The following is a 26,620-nucleotide window of genomic DNA, read 5'->3' on the forward strand; positions in this document are numbered from 1 at the left end:
ATGAAAACACATTACATTTTTTATGTAGAAAACAAATACTTATTACATTGTCAAATTGAAATGTTTTACATAATATCATAAACTTCCTTTAAAACCTTTAATCATTTATTTATTTATTTTTAGATAGCAAAGGTTTGAAATGACTTAACTTTAAACATTTGGAGACATCTATCGACATCACATTCAGATTTCTCTCAGATCAAACATCAGGGATTTTAATTGCAAAGGTAATATTGCATTTTATTTTCGTGTTTAAACTGCAGTTGCATTACAATTTGTTGCCTATTAAAGTTGAATTCGTATTATGCAAGAATTATTGATTATCTTTATGGAATCTACAAAGTGATCTATTTCAGTGTTTAAATCTCATGGGAGCATTCAATAGCTATCATATATCTTTATATTTACTAATAATAATGTCTGGATGTCTACATCTCTCTCTGTCTGGATCTCTGTGACGCGCATAGCGCTAGACCGTTCGGCCGACTTTTATGAAAGTTGGCACTATTTGGGTGTTTCTAAAAAGTGGGGACCCTAGGCCATGGCCAAATTAGCTTAATAAGGCCCTGGAAGCAGGGATAACAAAAAGTGTGGCAGCGTACATTTTTGTTGGAATATAAGTCCTTTTGTATAACAAAATGTTCGTCTCTATCTTTACTACTAATAATAAAGCTGAAATTCTGGATGGCTGGATGTTCATAGCCCCTAGACCGTTCTGCCGATTTTCATGAAATTTTTACTAATAATAAAGCTGAAATTCTGGATGTCTCGATGCCTTGATCTCTGTCTGGATGTCTGTGAAGCGTATAGTGCCTAGACCGTTCGGCTGATTTTCATGAAATTTGGCAGAAAATTAGTTTGTAGCATGGGGATGTGCACCTCGAAGCGATTTTTCGAAAATTCGATTTTGTTCTTTTTTTATGATTTTATTTTTACCACCATTGGTGGATTTAATTCCTCTGCACCGAGCCAATAACCACAACATGGACGAGTGAATTACCATAACATGGACTAGTAAATAACAATAACACGGACGAGACAATTAACACAGCATATTGGTGAGAAATTTATCATTCATTATTTCTAAATATACAGGCGAACCAAATGACCTTTCAATTTTCTACTACGGGCAAAGCCGTGCTGGTACCGCTAGTACAAGGGGAAAAAAAAAGAGTAAAGGCATGAATTAAAAAAACCTAACTGGGGACAAAGTTGGAAGCTTTTCATTGTTTGTTGTCGCAAATAATTTATTAATTTCGCTTCATCTGTTAACACGTAGTTAGATTAACATCTGGATTCGTGTCACTGATGCCTCATTTAATTATTTCTTGTAATCATCTTATTGACCAACACAAAAAAATCATATTCAATTCGGCACGATTAGTTAGCACTAATAGGACAAAATTTTAAATTTAGTGTGTTGAATTAATTTTTATAGTGGCTATCTCAACTTTTGAATGTTGGAAAAATCATTAATTTATTCAATTTGTTGTCAAATAATAAGAGATCGATTCGGGCAACCGCCATCTATAATGACTGAAAATGGGCGAGCTCTTTACTCCGATATTATTCAAAATTCAAAGCCCTAGTTAAGCCGCAATAATGGCAAAAGCAACTAATGGGTAACATGTTTGACATGTGGCATCATATTGAAGGGTATAGCAAAAGTTTTAAATTTGTTTAAAATCTTAGTATTTTTTTTTCAATCGCGTGATCTAAAGTATGCTTTACTAGATGTCTTTCCATCCAAAAGCTCACTATTTTGCTTTGAAAAAGGGGTTTCTTGTAACCCGAAACACTTGTCTGCAGTACTCTGCTAATTTTGTGCGTCAAAAAGTTGTTGATCGCCATTTACTTCTTCGCACAAAGGTATTGATTTATTTCTTATTTCATTTCTGCCTTTATTATTATATTTTAACTAACAACCGTCTTAGATGCTAAAAGATTTTGAAAGTACATATACAAGCAAAAAATTCTCCCTTAAACATGTTCTACATCATGTTTTTTATTTTATATTATTTTTTTTTTTAAATGAAATTTTCCGGAATTAAAACAGCTTTATGATCAAGAGTCATGATAAACTAAATTTTTGACCCAAAAAGGCTAAGATTAAGTTTTCTGAATTGTTCGATTCTGGAGGAGGAGGGGGGGACAGTAAAGAAAAAGCAACATATATGAGTACTCTGCCGTGGTGAAGATCTTGAGATTTTTTTTCCCCTCTGAGTAGGATTGTATTTCAAAAATTAGCAGCAGACGGATAAATCGCAGTATGCATTTTCTTTACCTCATAAGCCTTACTCACAATTTTTTTTATGTAATAAATATATATTTACATATTTTCTTTTCAACAATATTTTAAAAAGATACTAAGCCTTCTTTCATACTTTTATTTATTTTTTACTTTTTCGAAAATTAAGAAAAAAAATAATTAAATTAAGATACGGTTAACACATTTCTCCACCTTGCCCCATCTTTTAGCGTGAAGCCTTAGGTTATATTATACGAGAGGTCCACAAAATGGGAACCGTGTATGGCTGGGTTCGAAGGACGAGAGTGATCTGCGGATATGGTATCTGGCGTCAGGGAGGGTCGTGCACTGGGCGTCAGCACAGCTCGGAGTTTACCGTTTAATATGTTCATACGGTTAACACTGGTCTAATAGCCTTGATGAGTTCTAGCTGGGGGGGGGGGGGAATCACTCAAATATATTAACAAACTAGGGTTCTCCGACCCCTTGTTCGCTTCAGTCACCCCCCCCCCCCCAAGATAAATTTTTTAATCCTGTGTTAGTTTTTTTTTTTTTTTTTTCAAAAAATAATTGGTTGTAAAATTTACTTAACCTTTTAATCAAAAATAATTTAAGATTTTCCCAAAACTTCCAGTCGTAGAAAAATACTGGCCAAGCTGCTGAATTAAAAGAAAAAAGAATTCAAAGTGTTTTTTTTTTCCAAATTAAAGTACAGTTTAATTTTACTAAACAAAAATATCCTTTTACTTGTTTTTGAAGTTTTTGACATCAACACTTACAAAACTTTCTTTCCTATTTTCTTTTAAAAACTTTTGAAAAATATTTACAGTTTTGCTCGCAGGAGCTGCACGAGCCATCTTCTGTTAAGCAATAAAATCAACATTGATTGTGGAGATTCTCCGAGCAACTGCATGGATACGACACATAAATCCAGCGCGGGCAAACAAACAAACAAAAAGACAAAGACTAAAACATGAAGCCGAAAGACAAAGAAAAAAGCCCCCTTTACGACCCGTCTTTCAAAAACCCGGAAAAATTCAGATATCGGAAATAACTCGGTTCACCTCGAGGGCTAGAATATTATCGAACATGGTGCAGTCGAACGCTCCAGCAGTTCCTTCCCTACAGCTATTGGTAGAGAATTTCAAAGAGGGGGGTGTTTGAGGTGGGGGGCTCGACACCTGAGTTTGAGCCGCCTCATTAAGGGCAACAATAACGAGGGTGGGGGACGCAAACAAATCATTATTCTCTGCCACCCCTCCTACCAAACTTCCCATTCCCCTGATTGTTGCTATGCCAACAAATCTGGAATGTGTCACCCCGCCGTGTCAGCGTTTCTGTCTTCTTCTGCTTTTTCCTGTTTTGTCTTTTGGCTGCGTTCCTCCGCTCTTTCCTCCGTGATGCATCTTCCTCTAACAACACATCATACATATCTTCCGCTTCCGCATCTTCAGCGGTTTGCGGGCACAACGGTGAAGACGAGGCTTCTCGCCTCTCGTGGGGAGTTTTCGGGCTATACGTCAAACCATTGAAGAAAAAAAACAGCCCAGCTTTGTTTTGAGTTTTTTACCGCAATAACAGAAAGACATTTGAAGAGGTTTCAAAACGACTGCCAAATGTCCAATCTGAAATTGGAAACTATTCGTTGTGCCTTGACATATAAGGCAAAGACAAGATGCAATGCTCATCCAAACTGAATACTCACTACTAGACAAAGGTACTGCAAGTTTGAGTAATCTAACATTATCTCAATTATGAGACTAAAACAATAGCACTAATAACAACAAGAACAGAAACGCACCACCACCAATAACAACAACAGTAATTATAATAATAACTACAGCAACAGTAATAATAGCAGCAACGACAACACTTATTTTGTTTTTGTTTTTCAACTCGAATTATATTTTTAATTGAAGGGAAAAACAAAAAACAATGTACTGGTTAAAAAAATTTAGAATCTATTTTGGTGTTCCCAGGAAATGGAAATGTAATTTCAAAAATCTCACCGACTTTTAAATTTATTTTTATATTTTACTCTATAGATTTTGATGCAAAATTTAGTAATTCCTTATTTTATACAAGAACATTAACAAAAACTTTAAAATGCTAAATCTATATTTTTGGAACTGTTTTTTATATTCATTAAGTGCATGTATTATTAACTATGCCCATCAACTATTAATAACACCTTGAAAAACTAATGGTGTCCACCGTCTGACATATATTTTACTATATACTCTTAGGTCCAGAAAGGTTGAGGACCCCTGTCCTAGATTATAAAAAAATAATAATAAATTCAAGTTCTTTGAGCAAAGGTAATAAATAAGCGTAAACGAAGGCCTCGATATAAGACGAGAACAGTCCCACTTTTTTGTCCAGCGTAGTTTTGTAGAGAGCTCTAGCACACAACAGTGAGCCATACATTGGCAACATTATACTTCATGAGATGTCATTGGAATTGGTTTCATAGAGACAAGTTCTAGCATAATATCGAACATTAAAGGCAAATTTTTAAACTTTTTTTTCTATTTGTGATATTGGTATTGCTTTTAATACAGATGTCGTCCTCTTTATTGGAGGTTTTCATTTGAACTGAAAAGCATTTAATTGGCTTTTGGGTTGGCTTGATCACAGCAACAAGTTGTGGGGATGTAGTCTCCAAGGTTTTGCAATATTTTTTGCGTTATTTTATGTTAACAAACTCTTATTGTTTCTAGTATTTTCTTCCCCATATTCACTATTTAAAAGCATTTGCTCAGTTTAAAAAAAATGTTAGTGAATTCTTTTAAAAAATATTAGATTCCTCAAAATTGCAACACTTTTGAGCATTAGTGCAGTTAACCCAAAAGTGATGCTACGTTTTTGTTTATATATATATATATATATATATATATATATATACATTAATATATATATATATATATATATATATATATATATATATATATATATATATATATATAATGACAGGAAAAAAATCGATCCATTCCTCATCACAGTGCAATGAGGATTATTTTCAAAACATCCATCGACGCCAATTTTTACTGAAAAATTCTTCTGGGCCCCCTTATCTACTAAAAGAGATGCTCACATTGTGAAACTGCTCGTCCGTTTGGTTTTAGTAACTAACAACTAGTTTTAATATTTTATTCTTTCTAAGTAAGAAATTAAATAAGACCTCCTTAACGAATATTTAAAATGCATTCAATAAAGTTTGCAGTGTTAAGGATATTAAATACAAAAGAGAGATTTTTGTATCAGAATCGGCTCAATCCATATTGTTATATTTTACCAGGAAACAAAGAAAAAAAGAAATTGTGTGTCGTAAAGACGCACGACAGAAGTGAAACACTTTTCTTTTCTCTTTTTTACGTTCTAAACTGTTGCTTCATCCGTGCGTTTTCTCTCACGCCTCGCTCTTGCTCATTCTGCACCTGACTGAGGCATATTTGCAAAAAAATTGCATTTTTTAATGAAGAAAATAGATTATAAAGGATGATAAAACTAAATAATACTCAAAATTCGCTTTTTAATTGTTGATAAAACCGATGAAGAAATATAGTAGTAATTATGAAGTTAATTTGTTAATAAAAGTTAACAAACTAATTTCAAAGCTGAACTTAAGCAATGTGGATTTTGAGCTGCTGACATAAATCAAAGAAATATTCGAAAATCTGCTTTATTTGAAAAGTTTGAAATGCCCAAAATACAAATATATGTTTGCTTATTAAGTTATTAGCTTTGAACTTAATTTGTTAACAAAACTATCTTTATATTTACTGTTGTTTTTGATTGTTTTTGGCAATAATTAAAAAGAGGAAACACTATATTTTTACAATTACTATTACTTTTCATTGTTTTTGCAACAATTAAAAAAGGATTGATATGTTTCTTGAAACAAAACCATTTTTTACAGCAGTTTTCGACCTGATTGAACTGGAAGCGTTCGAAATAGCTTTGTACCTTCACAGTATCTACGAAAAAGTTTCAAAAATTACAGAAGAGAAAATTCATAGATTGTCTAACTAAACGCCACAAATATTCGAAGCTTTCATTTTTCCCTCAACATACCGATAGTTTGCTCATGTCAATGGCTAATTATGCAAAAATTAAAAACCAACCCCAGTTGTAAAATATCCATATACGCTCTGTATTGCATCTCTCTAAATGTATTCATAATATAATTCAAAAAAAAAAAAGAAAAGAAATCTTGACAGCAATCATATTATAAGACCTTAGTCCGGAAGCAGAAACTGCGCGAAGGGCATCGTAGATCCTTGAGAAAGTCGGCAGACTAGTTCTTAATTTGGAGGAGAAAAAAAAACCTAATATTTTAAAAGAAATAACCATCTTAAATGTTAGCTTATGAATATTTGTACCGCATTTTCTGGGATATAATCCATACTTGTATTAGCATCTTATTTTTAAGCATTTCACGTACCAATTTAGCTTTTATGATTAATCAAGAGTTGGTTTATCTTGTAGACTATTTTTGGTAATTTTTAATCTGCTTTGCAGACTATCGAAAACAAATCTGCTATCGGGCTTCTTAGTATGCTGCCCTCCTTTTAAAAGTCGAAGCCTGAACCATTAATGCTCATAGAAATCTCCTTGAGAGATAAGATTTGTCAAAAACGACTACAATATTTATTGTTTGGTTTTGCGGAACATTTTTCAATTATTGCTTGTGGGGATCAATTCTCCGATTCAGTTTAGATATTTTCGACAACTCCCGCAAAGCATGAGAATCGAAGTCTGAGTGCCATTTTAAATGTCAAGTCACGACTTCGGCAATTTTAAATGAGTAAGTTAAAAAAAAAAAAACCTATGAAAAAAATCATAAAATGTGCCCTGAATCTGAATAAAAAAAGTTTCCGTAACTTCTATTTAATAATTAATTCTTACACCACATGGGCACTAATTTTTTTCTCTCTCTTTGAAACAATGGAGACGCATGAAACATTTTCATAATCCCCTCAATACTAGTAAAATGGGTAGAAATAAATATTTTACCCCCTTTTTTTTACATAGTCTACTTTTCTAACACGCCTTTTCGTACAACAATCTCAAGAATAGTAAAAAACTGATTAATAGTATCTTGTTACAGCCGCCTACAAATAGTTTTACTTTGCCTACTAATTTTTTGGAGAGATCTAGGTTGGGTGTATGATTACCTCCAAATTCACCCAAATTTAATTGGTTTCAAAATAATGAATAATAATTTTATTTAAATGACAATGTTTATTAAAAGTGTAGTTACTCCCATTATTGTTGTTGAATTCTATCGAAAACTGATATACGTCTGTTTTATTTGAAACACTAGTTTAAAAAAAAAAAAAAATTTTTTTTAAAGCTTCCTCTTTCTTAACTGTAAACGGACATCTACTCTACAACGAATTGAGATATTTTACAAATAATATCATTACTTCTATTTTGACAGTTCAAGATCACTTCCAATATAAAAACGTGCATCTTCTTTCAAATTCATCTTTATTTAGCTTTTCGATTTTCTGAAGACGATTACATTTTAAAACGTAATATGTTCAATGTAAAGCCTCATTAGAAGTAAAAAATAAAATAAAATAAATAAAATAAACACACACACACAAAATAAGTTGCCCTTTCTTAATAGAATACTGCTGTTGAAAAGGAAAACAAACTTTCGAGGCAAAAACGTCACTAGTATTTGAAAATATTCCTGCTGAGTCGAACTTTTTATTACAAAGAGATTCCAAACACAGCAGGTGCCATAATAGCTACTTCTAGGACACTTGAAAAATTCCACAAATTTATTTATCTCACAATACGTGGTTACGCCAGTACTTGAAAGCCTGTCCATCAAACCCTCATGAATCACAAACGCTTATTAAAGCGCGGATTACAGCTAATCTTGTTCTTCTGGTGAAAAGAACCGCTTGCCAATTCAGCCCTATCATTTGTCAAGGCTTTCCTCTAGGGGGGGGGGACAAAATATACATTCTTCCTTACTACAGCACGAGGAGAAAGTTTTGCCAGTGAGATCAGTGACTAAATTTATGGCCGATTTTTCCTGCAGAATTTATTGTTAACCTGTCAAGAGCTCAGCAGATATCTTAATAAAACTGCGCGCTTTTCACCGTGTCCCTTTCTGAAATCCTTTTGAAAAATAACTTTATAATAACAATAATGACGACGCTAATAACAATAATAAAAAAACGCTACGGACGGACAGACTATTTGGAGAGGGGGCGAAGCACGCGGTGCAGAGGACGAATTTTTGCCACGCCAGGGATAAAAAAAAGGGACAATTGCGAGTAGTGCCCCAAGCTGCCGGCTAAGTCATTGAAATTCAGCCACAGATGTTCAGCGAGTATTTGCAGTAAAGTTTATACATATGGATGAGGCTGCAAGGGGGAAGGTTTTCTTTTTTCCTTTTTGATTTTTAGATTCGTCCTCTCCCCCCTTGCGAAAGTTTTCCCTTCTGAATTTACGAGGCTGTGTGTCCTCTTCTCCCCACCAAACTTCCTTCATCCAAGATTCGCTCCTAAAAGCGAGTCAGAGTCCCTTTTAAATTCGTTACGGGAGTGAATTGGCAGCCTCTCGTTAATTGTATCAGTTAATGAATGAATCGTCCATTCATTCACTAGAGTAAGTCGTTCAGTCATCTGCAGCTCGATTCATTACTTGGTCTGCCAGTTCAGTTCCCAGAGGATTGATTTTTTTTTTTTTTTTTTTTTTTTTTTTTTTGCTTCCAGACCATTATTTTAGTCATTGTACTCGCGTTAATCTAGTGATTATGCAGCTGTAATAATTGCGTTTTGACTACCGTCATTAATGTTGTAGTACATAATCAAACGGATTTTAAAAAGTTTTTGTTCCATATGTGTTTTAATTCAAATTCTTGCAATTTTGTAGTCGTATTAAATTTAATTGCTAATAAACTGCGAGCCTGAATCTTCCAGTAGCGATTTGGGGGGGGGGGGGTTCAGGGGGCCAGTCCCCCCCCAAAAGGATGAATTAAATTTAACCATTTTCATCATTATTTTAATTGAGTCTTCTATATCATTTTTCAAAATATAGTAAAAAAGCACAGACATCATATTTTGAGTCAAACTGATTTTAAACGTTTTTGTTTCATATGTGTTTCAATTCAAATTCTTACAGTTGTGTTGACGTATCAAATTTAATTGCTATACGACTACAAAATTGCAAGAATTTGACCTGCGAATCTGAATGCTGAACAGAGGAGAAAATTACTTCTATCACTCTCTTGGGGGGGGGGGAGAATCAAATATATGTTTCATAAATCATTTCTAAAACATTGCGTACTTTTTTAGAAGCGAAGTATTTACATTTTTACAGCACCCTTTTTGAGGGTGAGTGAGAGGGTTCTGATTTCATCATTGTTTTTGCTAAGCTGTCCAAAAATTTTGAAATGTACCAATCATATCAGTACTTAATACTTCAAAGCAGATTGAATTTAACAGTAAGGCACAAATTTACTACAAAATTTTTGAACGGTATGTTATAATAGGTCTTCAGTGTTACCGAAAACGTTGGGGTTTTACTCGTTAGGTAAGAATTTACATCAAAACTTCCAGTTTTTTTCGTGGAAAAGTTAATTCCAAACTGATTCCGTGCAAAGTACATTACGTTAATGTGACACTTCGAAAAAACTTTATAAAATACTCCGAAGTGTCCTAACTTTTTGACAGATATCTTTTCGTTTTTAGCTCACATATTTTTCACTTTGAATTGAATCGTTTATTTAAAAATCCAGACAAGCGACAAAATTGCTAATTTTTAGAAAAACATCTATATTACCATATTAAATTATTCAATGATGATTGCAACAATGTTCATTGAAAGTAATATACCTAAATATGTAACCCTTTTAGTTTAAAACATAGTAATCGCTTTTTAAAAAATTTAATACGAAGGTAAAAATGCTTTTTCGAAATTTTAAGAATTTGTTGCTTGCTAGTTTTTGAAATAAACGGTTCAATTCTTTCTTATAACCCCGAAATCTGTCAATACATTGCTTTAGTGGCTTTTTCGTGGTTTAAATCTGATGTTTATTTCGTATATGAAATAAAAATTAATCGATCCATAATTTTTCAAATTTTTGTAATGAAAATGTCATCTCAGAAATGCTGTGTTACTTTTCGAAAATAAATAATGTAAATTTTCTGGGAATAATTCAGAGAAAGAACTGCTTCCTCAATGGAAAATGTGAGCTATCTTTTGAGTCATTCGGCTTGTAGTGTGAATCACATTAAAATGAAGTTTACCTCAATCGCTAAAAAGGACATTTTGATTACTTTTGTAGCTTGATCCTAAACTTGATCGTTGATGAACCTTAATAACATTGGAAAATATTTTTAACCATGTAAAAGAGGAAGAAATTCTCATACCTTAGCATAATACAAAATTATTTATTTATTTATTTATTTCGAAATAATGTGAGACACACTTGTTTTTAGAGCATATTCATGGGATAACGGGAATCAATTTAAATTTAATTAATGGAAAATAGTTATTAGACAGTCAAATTGATGAATTTCAGTTTAAAATCAGTTATATATAGTTTTTTTTTTATATTTTTAATCCAGCGATAATTTTATGATTTTCATTTGTGGTGTAAGTCAAGCATGGAATGGATTCCAGTGGTTCAGTACTCGAAATTCAGATTATACTTCTCAGACATTGAAAGATTGATTGCGAATCCCTCTCATACCGTTTTTCGCCACTCTCCTGTACATTTTTTAAACATTTCTTTTTAGTAGATTTGCATGTTTTTACTTTCAGGTATCGAAATTAAAAGCAGTTTTGTTGAGCAATCAAGGATTACTAATTGCTTTCTTTTATAAACAAATTCCCCTTTTAACCTTTTCGTCTACGCTAAAATTATTTGACAGCATAAGTTTAATTGTCTCCCTGCTGAGCACTTAGACCATCTGAGACTTTATTGGTAAACTTTATTGGTACAAGCTGAACAATATTTGAAATCGTTTGAATATTAAACAATTACCTCCCAAGACCTGTTGATTGTCTCGTAACTGGAGGGCATTCTTGAATGAAATGAGCGAAGAACGTCAGGAATGTTTTCTCCTGTTAGGGGCACCCTTGGTGTGAAGGCCATTCCGATTTAATTAACAAAATAAACAGGAACCCTTCAAGAGTATTCTACTCCTTTTATTGCAGAAGGGTACTCATATCTAGCAGACCAACTGAAGCTCCCCACTCCCTACTCCAATGGATGTGTTAACTTCATAGTTTTACGACGTAAATCGTTTACGAAATCAATGACTTTCTGTTTTTATGTGACTTGTCTTGGATTAGATGATTAGAAAAACAACAACCGACCAATTTGTTAAAGAAAAAAAAAATCAAGAACAGATATCTCCCCCTTTTCTTAATGGATGATGAAATTACGTGACTGCATAGAACTATATTGTCCACTTAAATTTAAAAAAAATAGTCAAAGACGAAGTTTTAAGGCTGCAAACATTACCAAAAACTTAACACGAAGTTTTCGGTGACATTTAAAATCAAAATATTGCACTACCCCTGTATTTGGCTCATGATTCCGGATTTTTCATTTTATTGAAACGGATATTGTCTATGAATTTCATGAAGCTGAAAATCAGGAAATTTTAAGAAACTGTGGTACAAAGCAGTTTGTGAAGTTTTGGGGGGAAAAGAAAAGAAAAGATCCGCACAGGAAAATATTTCTGGTAATAGTTAGGACAATCAGACTTAATTCCCTTGGAATTCCTGGTGATGAAGGTCGGGAGGAAATATTCCGCACTTGGCAGAAGTCCCCTTTGTGGTGTCAACTCCTCGTCTTCGGCCATCCTGATGGTCATCTTGCGATCTCCAGCGTCCAACGATCCCCCGAGGGAGGGGGACGACAGTATAAACGAGGGGGCAGTGATCGCCGCTTGATGCCAACTCATGTTTAAGGATTTTCGCTTCGTCAGTCCTCTCCGCAGCATGTCCAATGCCAGGCTGAGGGAGGGATGACATGATCGAGCCTTCTTCCTGCTCCCTTCCCCTCTTTCCCCATCCTTTCGAATGCGATTCGAAGGAAAAGCCGTAAAAAGGAGCTTTAAGGATGAATCGTTTAAAGTGACTGAGAGATATCTCCAGATTCTTGACTTTCTATTTTTTTGGGCGGGAAGTGTGGAAAGATGGAAGCTTATGCAGCTCCTGGTGGGTGGTTGGGACATTTTGGCGCCTTTTGTCGTGATATTGCGCCATTAAATCCAACTGCGCCAGCGACGAATGCATCGTGGAAGGCAGAAGGTAATCGTAGTCATTGAGGTGGTAGTAAATTATCCTGAAATGTGGAAGTTGAGGCATCTTGCTGAGCGGCTGGATTTCTGCTTTGATTCTGCATGATCTTATTTCTAATCCTGTTAGCGACAATATTCAGCTAACGGCATCAAAGCTGAACGTTAATTAACTTCACAATTACTGGTTATAATTAAGGAATGCAATCGAAAATAATCGCTACTGACTCAAAATAGAGCTACTCTGCTCTAAAAACAATAAAAATTGCTTAGTGTAAGACTTTCAAATTAGTTTTGTTTGTCTTTATTTTGTGAAGGACTATTTTTTAAATATTTTAAAGAAACGTTAAATTGTTATTTAACAAATGTTATTAAAACGCTTTAAAAGTTACTTTTTAATCGTTTTCGTTGACATGGGAAAACGCTAAAAGGAATGAAAATTACTAAACGAAGAATTACAAGCATAGCATATACTGATACCTTGGCTGCGAAATGCCTTTTTTCTTCTTCTCTTTTTATTATTATTATTTTTTTTTATGTCATAAAAACTCTTGAACCTGTGAAGTATTATGGTGCAAACCGCAAATTCATACGACAATTCGTTGGTTTTCTATGACTTTTTTAAATGTGTCATGGACTTTTCGGACACCCTGTATTACTCAGCATACTTAGGCTTGGCAATGTGTGTTAAAGTCAACGACTGTAGCTGTAGGGTAGTGGCTGACAATCATCTCTCTTTCTGCTACGCCCCTACGTCGGATCAAATTATGGTCAACACTCATTTTTCAAAACATTTCGAGATTTTCAAGATTGTTATCAATCGTTCTTGACCGTGTGCTGTACAAAGCTGTCTAAAAAAATGTTTCTGACAATTCAGTATAACGAGCGCAAAGAGACAGCGATATTTGCTCGTTATAACCGACAGTTCGTAAAATCGGATTCATGAAAAAATCCTAAAAATTCAATTGCTTTTTTATTTTTTTATTTCTGAACAGTACCCCTCTGTTCCTTCCCTCCTTTGACCTGTTCTTCCCTGGATAGTAGACTTCACTCCCCTCATCAAACCGATAAGGTCTAGAATCACTCGGGGGGGGGGGGGGAGTGGAGGAGTTCATTCTGAACAGTACCAAAGACGCTGTATAATTTGCTTTGAACTGTCTCATTGTCTCTTTCTTGTATTATTGATTTTCAAGAAATACTCTTAGCCCGAAAAACACCGTTATTTGCACCCCAAATTTCAAAGATATTTTGAAGTTTTTTTTTTTCCATATGAAAACGATTGACTATGTTCAGGGTTGTTCCGCTTGAAATTCCTCACAAGTATCTCGGAAATGACAAAGTTCGCGTCAATAAATGCTTTTGAAATGCTTCTCCACTCCACAAATTAAGGAAAAGGGCCGCCATTACTTATTCAGAATTAATAGCTCATCACCAACTTTTCGGTTGACTTTAGAATAATAAAGTAACTTTTCCAAGAATGACTAAACTGAGATACAAGTCAATAAAACTTTTATAAACCAAAAAGTATTGCTCGCTTTAAGCGGAGTCTGCTCGTTAAAAGGGGGTTGGGTTATCGTTATAGGCTAGTTCGACTGCACTAAGAATGATATTATAGTTAATACCGTGTTCACTAGTTTTACCTCTCTTCAGCTTGGATTCCATCTTCTCATTATAACTCGGTCCACACCCCCCCCCCCTCCCCATGAAAAACACACACGCTGCAATGAGACAGTAGACATATATAAGGTACAGAAAACAACGCTTTATTGCAACAGTTTTCACCCGATGCATGCAAAGTCCTGGCACTAGTGCAATCAAATCATTGCTCGCAGAGACAAATCTTCCTCTTGCACGGTGTCTCGGGGAACGCACCCTCTCCCACATCTCAATCGCGAATAACTGCGAATCGATTCGCGTCGTTGAAGATGCCGATCACGCGCGGCCGCAACTGTTATTTCACAACACGTGGTCGCATCGATCCGCGGATTGACAAGCCGCATTAAACGCGACATTCGCTCTCCTCTCACCCCACTTCCTCAAAAATGCCATCAAATGGACTGCTCCATTTGCCTCCGGGGAAAGCTGCAATGTGTTGCCAAACGCAAAAAGTTAAATTCTTTGAAGGGTTTTTTTTTTTTTTTTGAGCTATCACGAATTGCTTATTGCTTATTGTTTTCACTTTTTCACTTGAGCGCTGAATAACGTCCGTCCTTTGATTTTATTTTTCTACTATAAAGTCGCCCGTCAAGGTATGACGGGTGAAAATTGCTTTTACATTAGACCGAAGCCATTGCCTGTTTGGTGATATTTTTATATTTGAAATCGTAACCCTAACTCCAATGGATTAACCCTAAACTCCAGTAGGTAGCGTTCATGGTTGACCGTTTTTTCGTTTCTTCATTCGCCTGAAATGACAGTCTTACCAGTAGAACAGTTAAGTTACCGGATCAAGGTCAGCCTTGTCACAATAAAGCCTTTCAGCGCATGTTAAACATTACCAAAACATATTATCAATATCATTCCGTGGCGCGAGTTTCATTGTTGAAGCACGCGCGTTACTCGATCATGGGCTATTATATATAAGATGATGCTTATGATGCAGGCATCCATGTGCCTCGGAATCGAATTATTTATAAACGACCTTCTCGATTTCACACCATCATTTTTACGCGAAAACAGTCTCCAGCACACAACAGCCAGCATCGCAGCGCATAACATCCAACATCTAGCCTCTGGTGTTCATTTGAATTTTGTCGTTTTGAATTCAAGTTATGGTTGCGATAAAAACCATTAGCAGGAACAAGAAACCCAACGAGTAGGGTCCTATCGCAATTCATGATTGCGAAAAACATAATTTGAGAAGTCAAGATCTCAAAATTCAAACTAATTTTTCTTTTTCTTTTTTTTTTTTTTTTTTTTTTTTTGTTTTTTGTTTTTGTGTGTGTTTGGCAGCGCGTTGAATCTGAAATAAAACTCAATGTTACGCAGCAAAATTTGCAGGGTCTAATTAAGACACGGTCCTGCTGGTCCATTAGGCAGCATAACTTTAGGGGCACCAAAATAGGGTCAACTTCTTTCTTTCTAGCATTTTCTTTGAAACTGCTGCTTTGAAAATCTGCGGATTTTCTGTGAGAGGGACATCGTTTTACCGGGAACTAGACACCACTTTGGCTTGATCAGGACTTGCAAATTTGAAATGTGAATACGATTGCTTTTGTGGGATAGCTTATGTGTGGTGATAACGATATATGGAGTGTTTCAAAAAATATTGTGGCAAACTTTTAGGGGATGTACGTTTATAACCTGGAAAGAAACGATAGCTGCATATAGACCCATAGTCCGAAACGTCAGAGGAGTAGGTAGCAGAGATGCTACAAGTACAAATTGTATACTATGAATGCACAGTTCATAATCAATAACGTAAAAAAGGGTTTTAAAAGGAGAAAGAAACTAGTAAAATTTAAAAGAAGTAAAAGAATTTCCCGCGAAAAAGTTATTTCTTAGATTCGGAAATATTTTGTTGCGTTAGCATATGCCCCTAGGACCAAAAGTCTTTGGTAGGATTACATGCTGTGAATTTAAGCATGCTGTGAATTTAAGCATGCTGTGAATTTAAGCATGTGCAACATTACGAGAAAATACGTTTTTTTTTTTTTTTTTTTGATTTTATTCTCATTTTTCGTTTTTAAAAGCTAATTTACCAAATTGTTAATTCAGTCATAGATGGTTTTCTAATAAAATTTATTATTGAACTGTCAAAACACAGTGTCTTAGAAAAGGGAGATTAAGAAATTTCTCAGTATTTTTCGATAAGCATAAAGTTTAAGACCATTTTCCTGTTTAATAACATAAATTCAGGCCCCCCTCGTATAACACGGTTTCGATATTACACGGTACCAAATTTGCAATTGTTATTACACGATTTCGATATTGCACGGTACAAAACTTGATTTTAAAAACTACACGGTTTTGATGTAACACGAATTTTAAAAGAAGGAATTTCATTTTTGTTCAATACACTGTTAAAAAATATATGAGAACAACTGTAATAAATTTTTACTCTGTTTTTATGAAACTTTTACGAAAAATTGTCCATCTTCGGCTCAAAAGTTTGAATTCCCCGTACAACACTAACTTTTAACTTTTAAATAGTACATAGTACTTTATTTTTCTCATCAGTGTTTTAAAAGCAAAAAGATGAATATTATTTTGTTTCCAATGCATTATAAGAAAAAAACATTAGGATTAAACATAAGCTAAATTTGTCAAACGATAAATAAAAATGTAGTCGAAACAAAATAATGAAATAAAATAAATAGAATAATTCTATTTATTTTATTCGCAATTCCAGAGCTCGAACACGCTACCTTGCGGTGATGAACAATACTAAAAAAAAGGTAAAACATTCCATTCAACGTGTTTTCTTTGGGGTAAATTACAAGCTTCATTCAGTTTATGGTGTAATGTAATTTCAGAAGAATAGAAAAGAAAGTTTCCCACAAACACGATGAAAAATTACTGTCACTCACTAAGCGTCAAAGCAAGTTATAAGTTACGGCATTTCTTTGTTTTACCTTTTTCGTCCGCCATTAAACAGTGACTGCAGCGCCACTATAGTTTATTGGAGTTGCGAATTTTATATTTTGTTTTGTTGTTGTTCAGAAGAACTTTATTGCTATAGAAAAACCTCAAAAGATTTTTTTTTCTTATGGAATGCGTTTTGTTCCTAGTAATGTAAGTGGATAAAGTTTTTTCTTGTTGTGCATAACAGTTTTAATTTGAGATATGTAAAATAATTAAGTTTTATCGTTTATAACAACTCTTATTTTTAAATAAATGGGTCTTTGTATGTTCTAGTAGCCAGTTTTCGTTTGTATGTTCTATTGAGCCGAAATTTCAGCTGTTATTAAATTTGCACCTTATGACTTGGTTTTGATATAACACGGTACACATTTCTTGATTTAAATTATTTCACGGTCTCGTATAACACGGTTTCGATGTAACACGGAACATGGTTTCGATACAACACGGTACACATGATTAATTAGGTTAAAAAATAAGTAAAAGAACTATTTAAAAAAAAAAGTCGTATAACACGGTTTCCATACTACACGGAACGAATTAACCGTGTTGTACGAAATTCTCTAGACGAATGTAGTGTTATAACTTAAGGTTTTATAAACTTTTCGGTGAGTAAAAAGAAGCAAGTGTTTTGAAATTTTGCTCTCGTATGTCAGAAGTCATTTCAAAGACACGAAAGTGTCACATTTTGAAATATTTTGAAACGAATTTCGAACACAAAATTTGCTACAATAAAGAGTAAAAGCAATGTCTATATTTTTTAAAATTAAAAGTTTCTGCACACAACACAAACTTAAGACCAAAGTCTCAACTGATAAAATGTTAAAGTTTCTAAATACGAACAGTAAAGAATAAAAATAAAATAAATAAAAAAACCCTCTAATTTGAATTCCGAAACTTGAATTCAAATTATGTTTTTCGCAATCACGAGTTGCGACAAGACACTACTGGTTAGAGTTATTGTTTTAGAAATGGCTCCCCCGCCCAAGCATGTCCCTCCTCCTGGGTGCTTACGTGTATATAGTTGTGCGCGTGTGTGTGTAGGCTTACGTTGTGTGCGCGTAGGCGACTGTGTATGAGCATGCGTGTGTAGGACATGGACGCCACAGCCCAGCAAAAGTGGATTCCGGGGGACAGTGTTCAGGACCAGCCTCGCCGCCGCCGGTAGATGGTGGTGCTGCAGGTCTGGTCCAAGCTGAAAAAGGAACCGGAACATCAAGGACTGTCAAGTGAGAACAATAAGCAATCGTGATTGCTCAAAAACAGAGTTTCAGCAAATAAAACTTCGTTTCTAAATACAGTCGCAAGTAGATGAGTGAATGTCTTAAAGCTATAAAGCAGAATGAATCCTTTAATTCTGCATTAAATTTTGAACTAGCTGGAAATGTAAATTAGCAGTTTAAGAATACATAAAACCAATGGGATAAAGTTTAGTTCAATGCATTTGCTATGCTTGTTAATGAATTTATGAAACGTTTAGGGCATTTTAAATTCTTTTGGTAATAAGTTTCAGAAGGTGTGAAATAGAAAACTAAGACTCTATTCGAAACATTTGCTGTGTCTAAGTAATTATAATGCAGTCCGTAAAACTTTAAAAGACCTAGTTGTATTTGAAATAGAGGAAAAAATGTTTATTCTATTTCAAATACAACTAGGTAAAGTGCTGCAGAATTTAAAAAATCCATTTTGCGACTGAATAATACTATTTTGAAATAACAGGTATTTTTCATGGTGCACTGAAAAAAATTCTTTTATTCAAAGATCGTCGTTGCGTAATATGCTTTCAACCTTTAACCTTTCCTAACTTTTAAACTAATTATATAATACAACTTTAAACCTAATATTTGTAAATTTCTACATCGATTGTTTTTTTTTTTTTTTTTTGAGCAATCACATTGCTTATTGTTCTCATTTGACTGTCCTTGACGTTACGCTGATTTTATTTCCCCCCCCCCCCTTGCCTCCCTCTGCAGCACCACCGTCCACCGGCTCCTCCCGATACTGTTCCTATAGCGAGCTTAAGCCTCCAGGTTGCGTCCATATCCTACACACACACGCATACATATACACACACACCTACACACACACACCTACACACACACACACCTACACACACACACACCTACACACACACACACCTACACACACACACACCTACACACACACCTACACACACACCTACACACACACACACCTACACACACACACACACCTACACACTCACACCTACACACACACACACCTACACACACACACACGCATACCCACACACTCATGCCTGCACACAGATACAAACACACACTCGTGATTGCGAAAAACATAATTTGAATTCCAGATGTCAAAATTCAATTTTTTTTCTTTTTTTTTGAACCAATTTGACCTCTTTTTTGAACAACACTTAAGCTTATAACCCTCAAAGGGTTAAAATATACAACAGTGCTAAAATAAAATCATTTCATACTGTATGTACAAAGATTTCTATTCACGCGTGGCTGATGCTAGTTTAGAGAGCAAAAGGAAATAAAAATGTTCGTTTTATTAAGAAGTTCTTCAGATTATAAATTTTTAGGAAGAAGCAAAACGACTTCGGTAAATTTTATCTGTAAACATTTAGAAGTTATGTTATCTACTAATTCATTTAAGAAAACAGTAGAGCAGTAAAGGTCTTCTCACATAAAAAGTATTTATTTTAAAATTATCTTCATTTGTCCTCGTCACTGTAAAATGAAAATTAGATAAATTTTCCACAAGTAAATTAAATAGTTGAACCATAAAAATTAACCAAATAATAATAAAATCAAATTTTCATGTTAGGCTGTTTTTTTGAGCAATCCCGATTGCTTATTGCTTTTATTTGACTGTTTTTGGCGTCCTATCATTTAATTTTCCCACCGCCACCTTCCTCACCATCAACGTCGACCGGCTTCTCACGATGCTGCTCCTATAGCGAAAGTCGTCTCCAGGTTGCATCCATGTCCTACACACACGCGCATACATACACAACTACACACACACGCGTACACATACACACACACACACACACACAAAAACACATACACCTACACACATACACAAACACATACACAAACGCATACATACAGACACATACACACATACACAAACGCATACATACAGACACATACACACACATACACACAACTACCCACACATTCATGCCTGCACACAGACACAAACACATATACCTACACACACATACACATACCCCTCTCACACACATTCATACACACAACTACCCTCACACTTATGCCAGCACACAAACACACATGCCTACACGCACATACACATACCCCCTACACACAAACACACATACCCCACACACAAATACACGCCTACATACACACACTCGTGATTGCGAAAAACATATAATTTGAATTCAAGATGTCAAAATTCAAATTAATTATTTTTTTTTCTGTAGTATACTTTGGTCAAGGAGGAAATAAAATAAAATTTGTACTCCGGAAGAATTGAAATACAAAACCTTGATAAAAAAAAAGGCTCTGATCGTGATAAAACAATTACCCCCTCCCCCCCCCCCCCCCCCAAAAAAATAGTGAAGTAATTATAGAAAGTTAAATAGAGCATCATTTCTAAAAACGTTACTTTAGAGTCATCGAAATTAAAATTTAAGAACAAAAGAATAAACAAAAGCAGACGATATTTTTGAAAGAAAAAAAAAGACTGATGACTTCAAAATGCTTAGTAATTAGCAAAATAAAAATTGAATACGAATAATATTTTACAGACAGTATAATAGATTTAAAATTTCTGTTGAGGGTATTCCCAATTCCAATAAACTATAGCGGGTGCTGAAGTCTCTGTCTAATGGTGGATAAAATAGGTAAAACAAACAAATGCCGTTACTAATGACATGCTTTTAAGCTTAATGAATGACAGCAATTTTTCATTGTGTTAATGGGAATTTTTTCTTTTCTATTCTTTTGAAATCACATTGTTTCATAAAACTTTCTGAAGCCTGTATTTTACCACAAAGAAAAAACGTGGAACGGAATGTTTCACCTCTTTCGGCAGAATCTTAAGTAACTGCGTACACTGCGAAGTAGCGTGATATAAGATTTAGAATTACAGATATCTTTCAACCTCTTCGTTATTTGTTAAATTAAAAAATAGGTAGCATTTTCTTCATCATGGTTATTTGCACAGAGTAAACTGTGGAATCATATAAAATTAAAATTTAAGAACTAAGAAAAAAAAACCCCGACATTTTTGAACAAAAAAAAAATTACTGATAGCGAAAGAAAATTAGTAAAATAAAAATGGAATAAGAATAACATTTTACTGTCAGTATTGTTGATTTTATCTTTCAACCTGGTCATTATCTGCTATCATCATGAAATGTGTGACACGAATTCCATCATAGGTATTATACATTACGGAACTGTGAATCACAGAAAATTAAAATTTAAGAACGAAATAAACAAAAGTAGACGATATTTTTGAAGGGGAAAAATGACTACTCAAAGCTTTAAAATTAGCAAAATAAAAATTGAATGCTAACAATATTTTAGTCAGCATTGTTGATTTAAATTTCTATTAAAGGTATATTTTTCAAGCTGTTCATTATTTGTTATCAGGATAAAATGTGAAGCACGGATTCCATCATGGACGTCAGTATTCGCAACTCCAGAGCTCGAATATGCTACCTTGCGGTGATTAACAACAGTACCGAAAATTGAAATACATTCCTTTCCACGTGTTTTCTTTGGAGTAAATTACAGGCTTCAGACAGTTTATGGTGTAATGTAATTTCAGAGTACAAAAAAAAAAAAAAAAAAAGCTGCCTACAAACACGATAAAAAAAATACAGTCATTCACTAAGCTTCAAAGCAAGTTATAAGGTAAGGCATTTGTTTGTTTTACCTTTTTCATCCGCCATTAGACGGTGGCTGCAGCTTCCTTTATAGTTTATTGGAGTTGCGAATTGTACATCACAGAGTGAAGAAAGGTAGAATAATCGGAAATTTAAATTTAAAAACTAGGAAATAAACAAAAGCAGACGATATTTTCTAGTTAAAAAAATAACTAATCAAAGCTTTAAAATTAGCAAAATAAAGTTTAAATGCAAACAACATTTTAATCAGCATTATTGATTTATATTTATATTGAAGGTTCAACCTGTTCATTATTTGTTATCGTTATAAAATGAGTGGCATCATGGCCATTAGTATTGTACATCACTGGGTATAATAAAGAACTGTAGCGTGTCGCAGCAGAAGGGGAAGAGGGGGACGCCTATAATTTATGCCAAGCGTCGGCCATATTTAAAGGTCCGTGGTCCACGCTTCAAACCACAAGAGAGGGAGGGGATGCCGAGGGAGCCACGCCGCGATCAAATGATCGATCTGCTCGGCTATTAGCGATGCAAATGAATGCGAGAGGGGGAGATTCGAAAGGGCGGGATCTGCCCCCCTCCCCCTCTCTCTTCTCGGGGTTCATTTGCTCCGTTCGTCGATTCTTTTTCGAGGTGATGAATCTTTTCCTCTTTTTTGCCCCAGAGGGATTTAGGTTTAGTTGTAAGAGATTATTAAATTTTGGAGAAAAAAGAATTAAATTTGAAAAAAAAAATAAAAATAAAAAATAAAAAAAAGGAAGTGATAAATTTAATTTTGTTATCTCGCTCAGGTTTTATTGGTGGTTAATTATGACGTTAAATATTTAGACTGACTTTTTGGAAAGCGAATGAATCACTTTGAGTGGTATAAATATCCCATTTTTTCCCCCTATGGAGTTAAGGAGAATCGTTAGAGAAAATAGAAAAACATCTCACGTTTACAAATGCGATTCGAGTTTTCTTTTTTTCCTCCCTAAATGGAAAAATAACTTCGAAGCATATTTTTCCTCGCAATTTTACATTAATTTTTTTTTCTTTGCTCGTATTTTTATTCGAATACATTTCGCGAAATAACAATGGTTTTAGAATGTTTCGGTTTTTCAATCAACTGGTGCTTGATTAGTGTGGTATTGAATTGAGTAAAAAACGGCGACATTACTTCATTATCTTGTTCTATTTATATCAAGGTTTCTTACGCGAATAAAAACCCCCAAAAATTAAGTTTTCTTGTTCTCGAAAAGGTGCTGAAAATGAAATGTGATAAAATGATTATGCATTTGAATTAGGAGTCAGATATCAAATAACTTTTTTTAATAATGTTTTTTTTTTTTTTTGATATAAAGTGAAACATGACAAAAAATCGCTAATTTTTTAAATGTATAAAAACAAGAATCTTTAAAAACCAATATCGTATTTTGTCATTTAATAACCTTCTCCTAATCACGAATATTAACTGTTTTATCATTTATATTTTCAAAATGGGCTAGTTGTGTTTAAAAAATCATAAAATTTGTATTTACTAATCACTTCATGTTCAGTAATCTTGAGATTAAAGTTTTAAATTGCTTTTTAAGTATTCTTTAATTATGTGTCTAATTTTTTTGATAGGGGCCAAAAATAATATAATGTTATTCTAGACTAGGTTCAGAAGTTAAAAAAATAATCTTTTGAAAGAATTAATAAAGCAAAAAATTAACTTTTTTTTGTAATTGCAAAAGCACATCGTGGGCCTTCGTGTATCGCAGATTTTTTTTTTTTTTTTTTTTTTTTTTGTCATCGATGTTTTGTATTTGAACTAAAAATAACCTTAAAAACTGTGAATCTGACATAGAGTTTACAGTCATGATGAAACTTTTGTGCAGAAATCCTTCTCCAACCTTCTTTTACAACATTATAAAAAAGCTTTAGCTCAAACTGCCTCCCTCTCTCTCTCTCTCTCTTTGTTAAACAAATTGTTTTTGAAACTATCAAACAATCAAATAAGGGATTCCTCTTTCAAGACACATAATAATTTATCATGTATTTAAAAAAATATTTCTAAAATATCAGTAAGAATTAAAATAAAGTTTAGTTTCGTTTTACTTGTTTCGCTCAGTTAACAATTATTAGTGTTGATTGGCTTCTGTTGTTTTTGTTATGCATAACATATGTCATGTGTGATATATTTTAGAACTGTGCTGCTCTTTTTATGTATTTTGTAGGAACTAAAAATTGTTTATTTCAAAATATATTTGTATTTTTCTTCTTGCAAAAAAAGACTCAGAGATATATTCCAAACCGATATATCCAAACAAACTGGAATGTACTGGGGTCTCTTAGGCTAAAGTTATGATGGAAGCTTTATTATTAAGTAGTTATTGCGAGCTCTATCATATCGGAAAGAGTGCTCCATTGTTAGTTGTCTATAGAAGTGGATTTATATCCTCGAAAAGTTCACAATCCTTTTTTTTTTCATTGCACTGTTAAAAGGAATATTAAGTAGTTATTGCGAGCTCTATCATATCGGAAAGAGTGCTCCATTGTTAGTTGTCTATAGAAGTGGATTTATATCCTCGAAAAGTTGACAATCCTTTTTTGAGTGTTTCTAACGTTTTCTGAAATATGAACATGAGGTTTTTTTTTTTTTTTTTGTTATTATTGTAGTTTTCCTCCAAGATACGAGGGTTATTCGTAAAGTAAGGTCCGAATTGCCGTATCCAATTGAATGTCGCACCTACATTGAAACGCGCATGCGTACCGACTCCTGGCATGCCTTGTTCATCAAACGCCGCCAGTTCCATTGGTATTGATGCAGTGTTCTTTGTACATTGTCAGTTTAAAATGTTTAAAACAATTTATCGGCCCGCTAAGTGGGAAACACGGTCGGTGATTCGGTTTTTGACTCAGACGCGCAATACAGAATAAGCGACGTGGGCTTCTGTCGTCTGGGGTTTTGTTACTGCATGACAATGCCAGACCCCATTCTGCTATTCACACTCAAAATCTGATCAGATCTTTTGGATGGGAATAGATCGACCATCCACCGTATAGTCCGGACTTGGCGCCGAGTGATTTTCACTTGTTCCGCTACCTAAAGGAGCTTCTCAGTTGCAAGCGTTTCGCCACAGATGACGAAGTGAAAGAAGCAGTTCAAGACTGGTTATACCCACAGCCGGCAGACTTCTATGACTTAAGCATACAAAAGCTCGTTGAACGTTATGACAAATGTTTAAACAAATATGTTGGCTATGTAGAAAAATAGAGAAACAAGTAAGAAATTAAATAAAAAAAATTTTGGAAAAAATCTGTGTTTGTTTATTTTTTATCCTTACCTTCCTTACTTTACGGACCTTACTTTACGAATAACCCTCGTATATATAAACCTCTATTATAGTCGACCTCTCTAAAAAAAATTAATTGATTTTTTAAAAAAACTGTAATTTATTTTAAATATGTACTTAGTATGCATTTCAAGTCGCCATAAAATTTTATAACTTTTGAGTATATTTTGAGTTTTGAAATAATTTGTGCAACTTTTAAATCTAATTCCGTTAGAAGTTCAGACTAGTCATTGATTGTTTTTTTTTTCTTTTTTCTCCTTTTCTCTTCTTAACTTTCTTTTGTGTGTGTTCATATTATCAACTTTGAAAATTTTTGCAATTTATCCACATTAATCATTTATTAACTTACTATTAGTTTTGTATTATTCAGCGGGAAATGTAAAAGATGCTACAAAATTATTCCAATTAAGTTGTATTGATGTTCCTTTTTTAAAAAGAAAATATTTTAAATGTATAACACTACGCCACATTTATGCATGAGTTTTTAGCCTTCTCTTAAGTCGGGAAAGATCTTTAGTTTAAGCAATCCGTAAAAGGAAGAATGCACAAAATATTTCAAAGTTTTTTTTAAACTTGATGATAAAATTCTTCATTATAGGAAAATAATGTTCAAATGAATCGTGTTGTAACATCAGAGTTTCAATTCGTTACTTGACGATGAATGAGTTCAGTTTTGACTTTGTCTGTTAACAGAATAATGAGGAAAGAATTTCCTTCAAGAGTAGTATACAATAGGAAGCAAGTGAATAGTTTTGTAGTTCTGAGAATAAGAGGGTGTTTTAAGTTCTCATGCAGTTTAGTTAGCAGTGCGGAGAAAAGAAAAATTATTATTATTTATTTTTTTTTTTCATTTACTAAAACTGAAATTATTGTTATTTTCCTTTGGAATAATTTTGCGTTAAAAATACATAGGATTGTAATTAAAAGAAAAAAAATTCAAAAGCTGTGGGGGGAGGGGGGGGCAAACCCCTGGACTCCTTTTCTTGTGTGTGAATTGTAACCGATCATTTGCAGAAGGAGGCTTCAGTTCTCCTGGAATGATGTTGATATTTTCATACTACACTGTAAAAAAATTCCGAAACGTCACTGACTACTTCCGAAGAACGTTTCGGGATTACAATGGTTTACACCAGTTTCCCGGGAAAAACAAGTTTTTTTTTTTTTTTTTTTTTTTTTTTTTTTTTTTTGCGAAAGTTTTATGAATCGCAACAAGTTCCATGAATGCCGATTTCATACTATGGTGAAAATCATTAACTACCAGTATAAAAATAAATTGCGCTTCTTAGGTTTTCTCTTTCAGCTTAATCACGGCCTCTCTGGATTG

General features: G+C 33.9%; 1 long non-coding RNA gene across 1 annotated transcript in view; it reads left to right on the forward strand.

Moving 5' to 3' along the window:
• LOC129224632 (uncharacterized) overlaps window positions 1-26,620 on the forward strand; it is a 134,710-nt gene that overhangs the window by 70,142 nt on the left and 37,948 nt on the right. The window contains exon 3 of the long non-coding RNA XR_008580701.1: window positions 124-227. This is a non-coding gene — a long non-coding RNA (uncharacterized LOC129224632). The remainder of the gene's footprint in view (window positions 1-123; window positions 228-26,620) is intronic.

This window comes from Uloborus diversus, chromosome 6 (genome assembly GCF_026930045.1).
Source record: "Uloborus diversus isolate 005 chromosome 6, Udiv.v.3.1, whole genome shotgun sequence".
NCBI lineage: Eukaryota > Metazoa > Arthropoda > Arachnida > Araneae > Uloboridae > Uloborus > Uloborus diversus.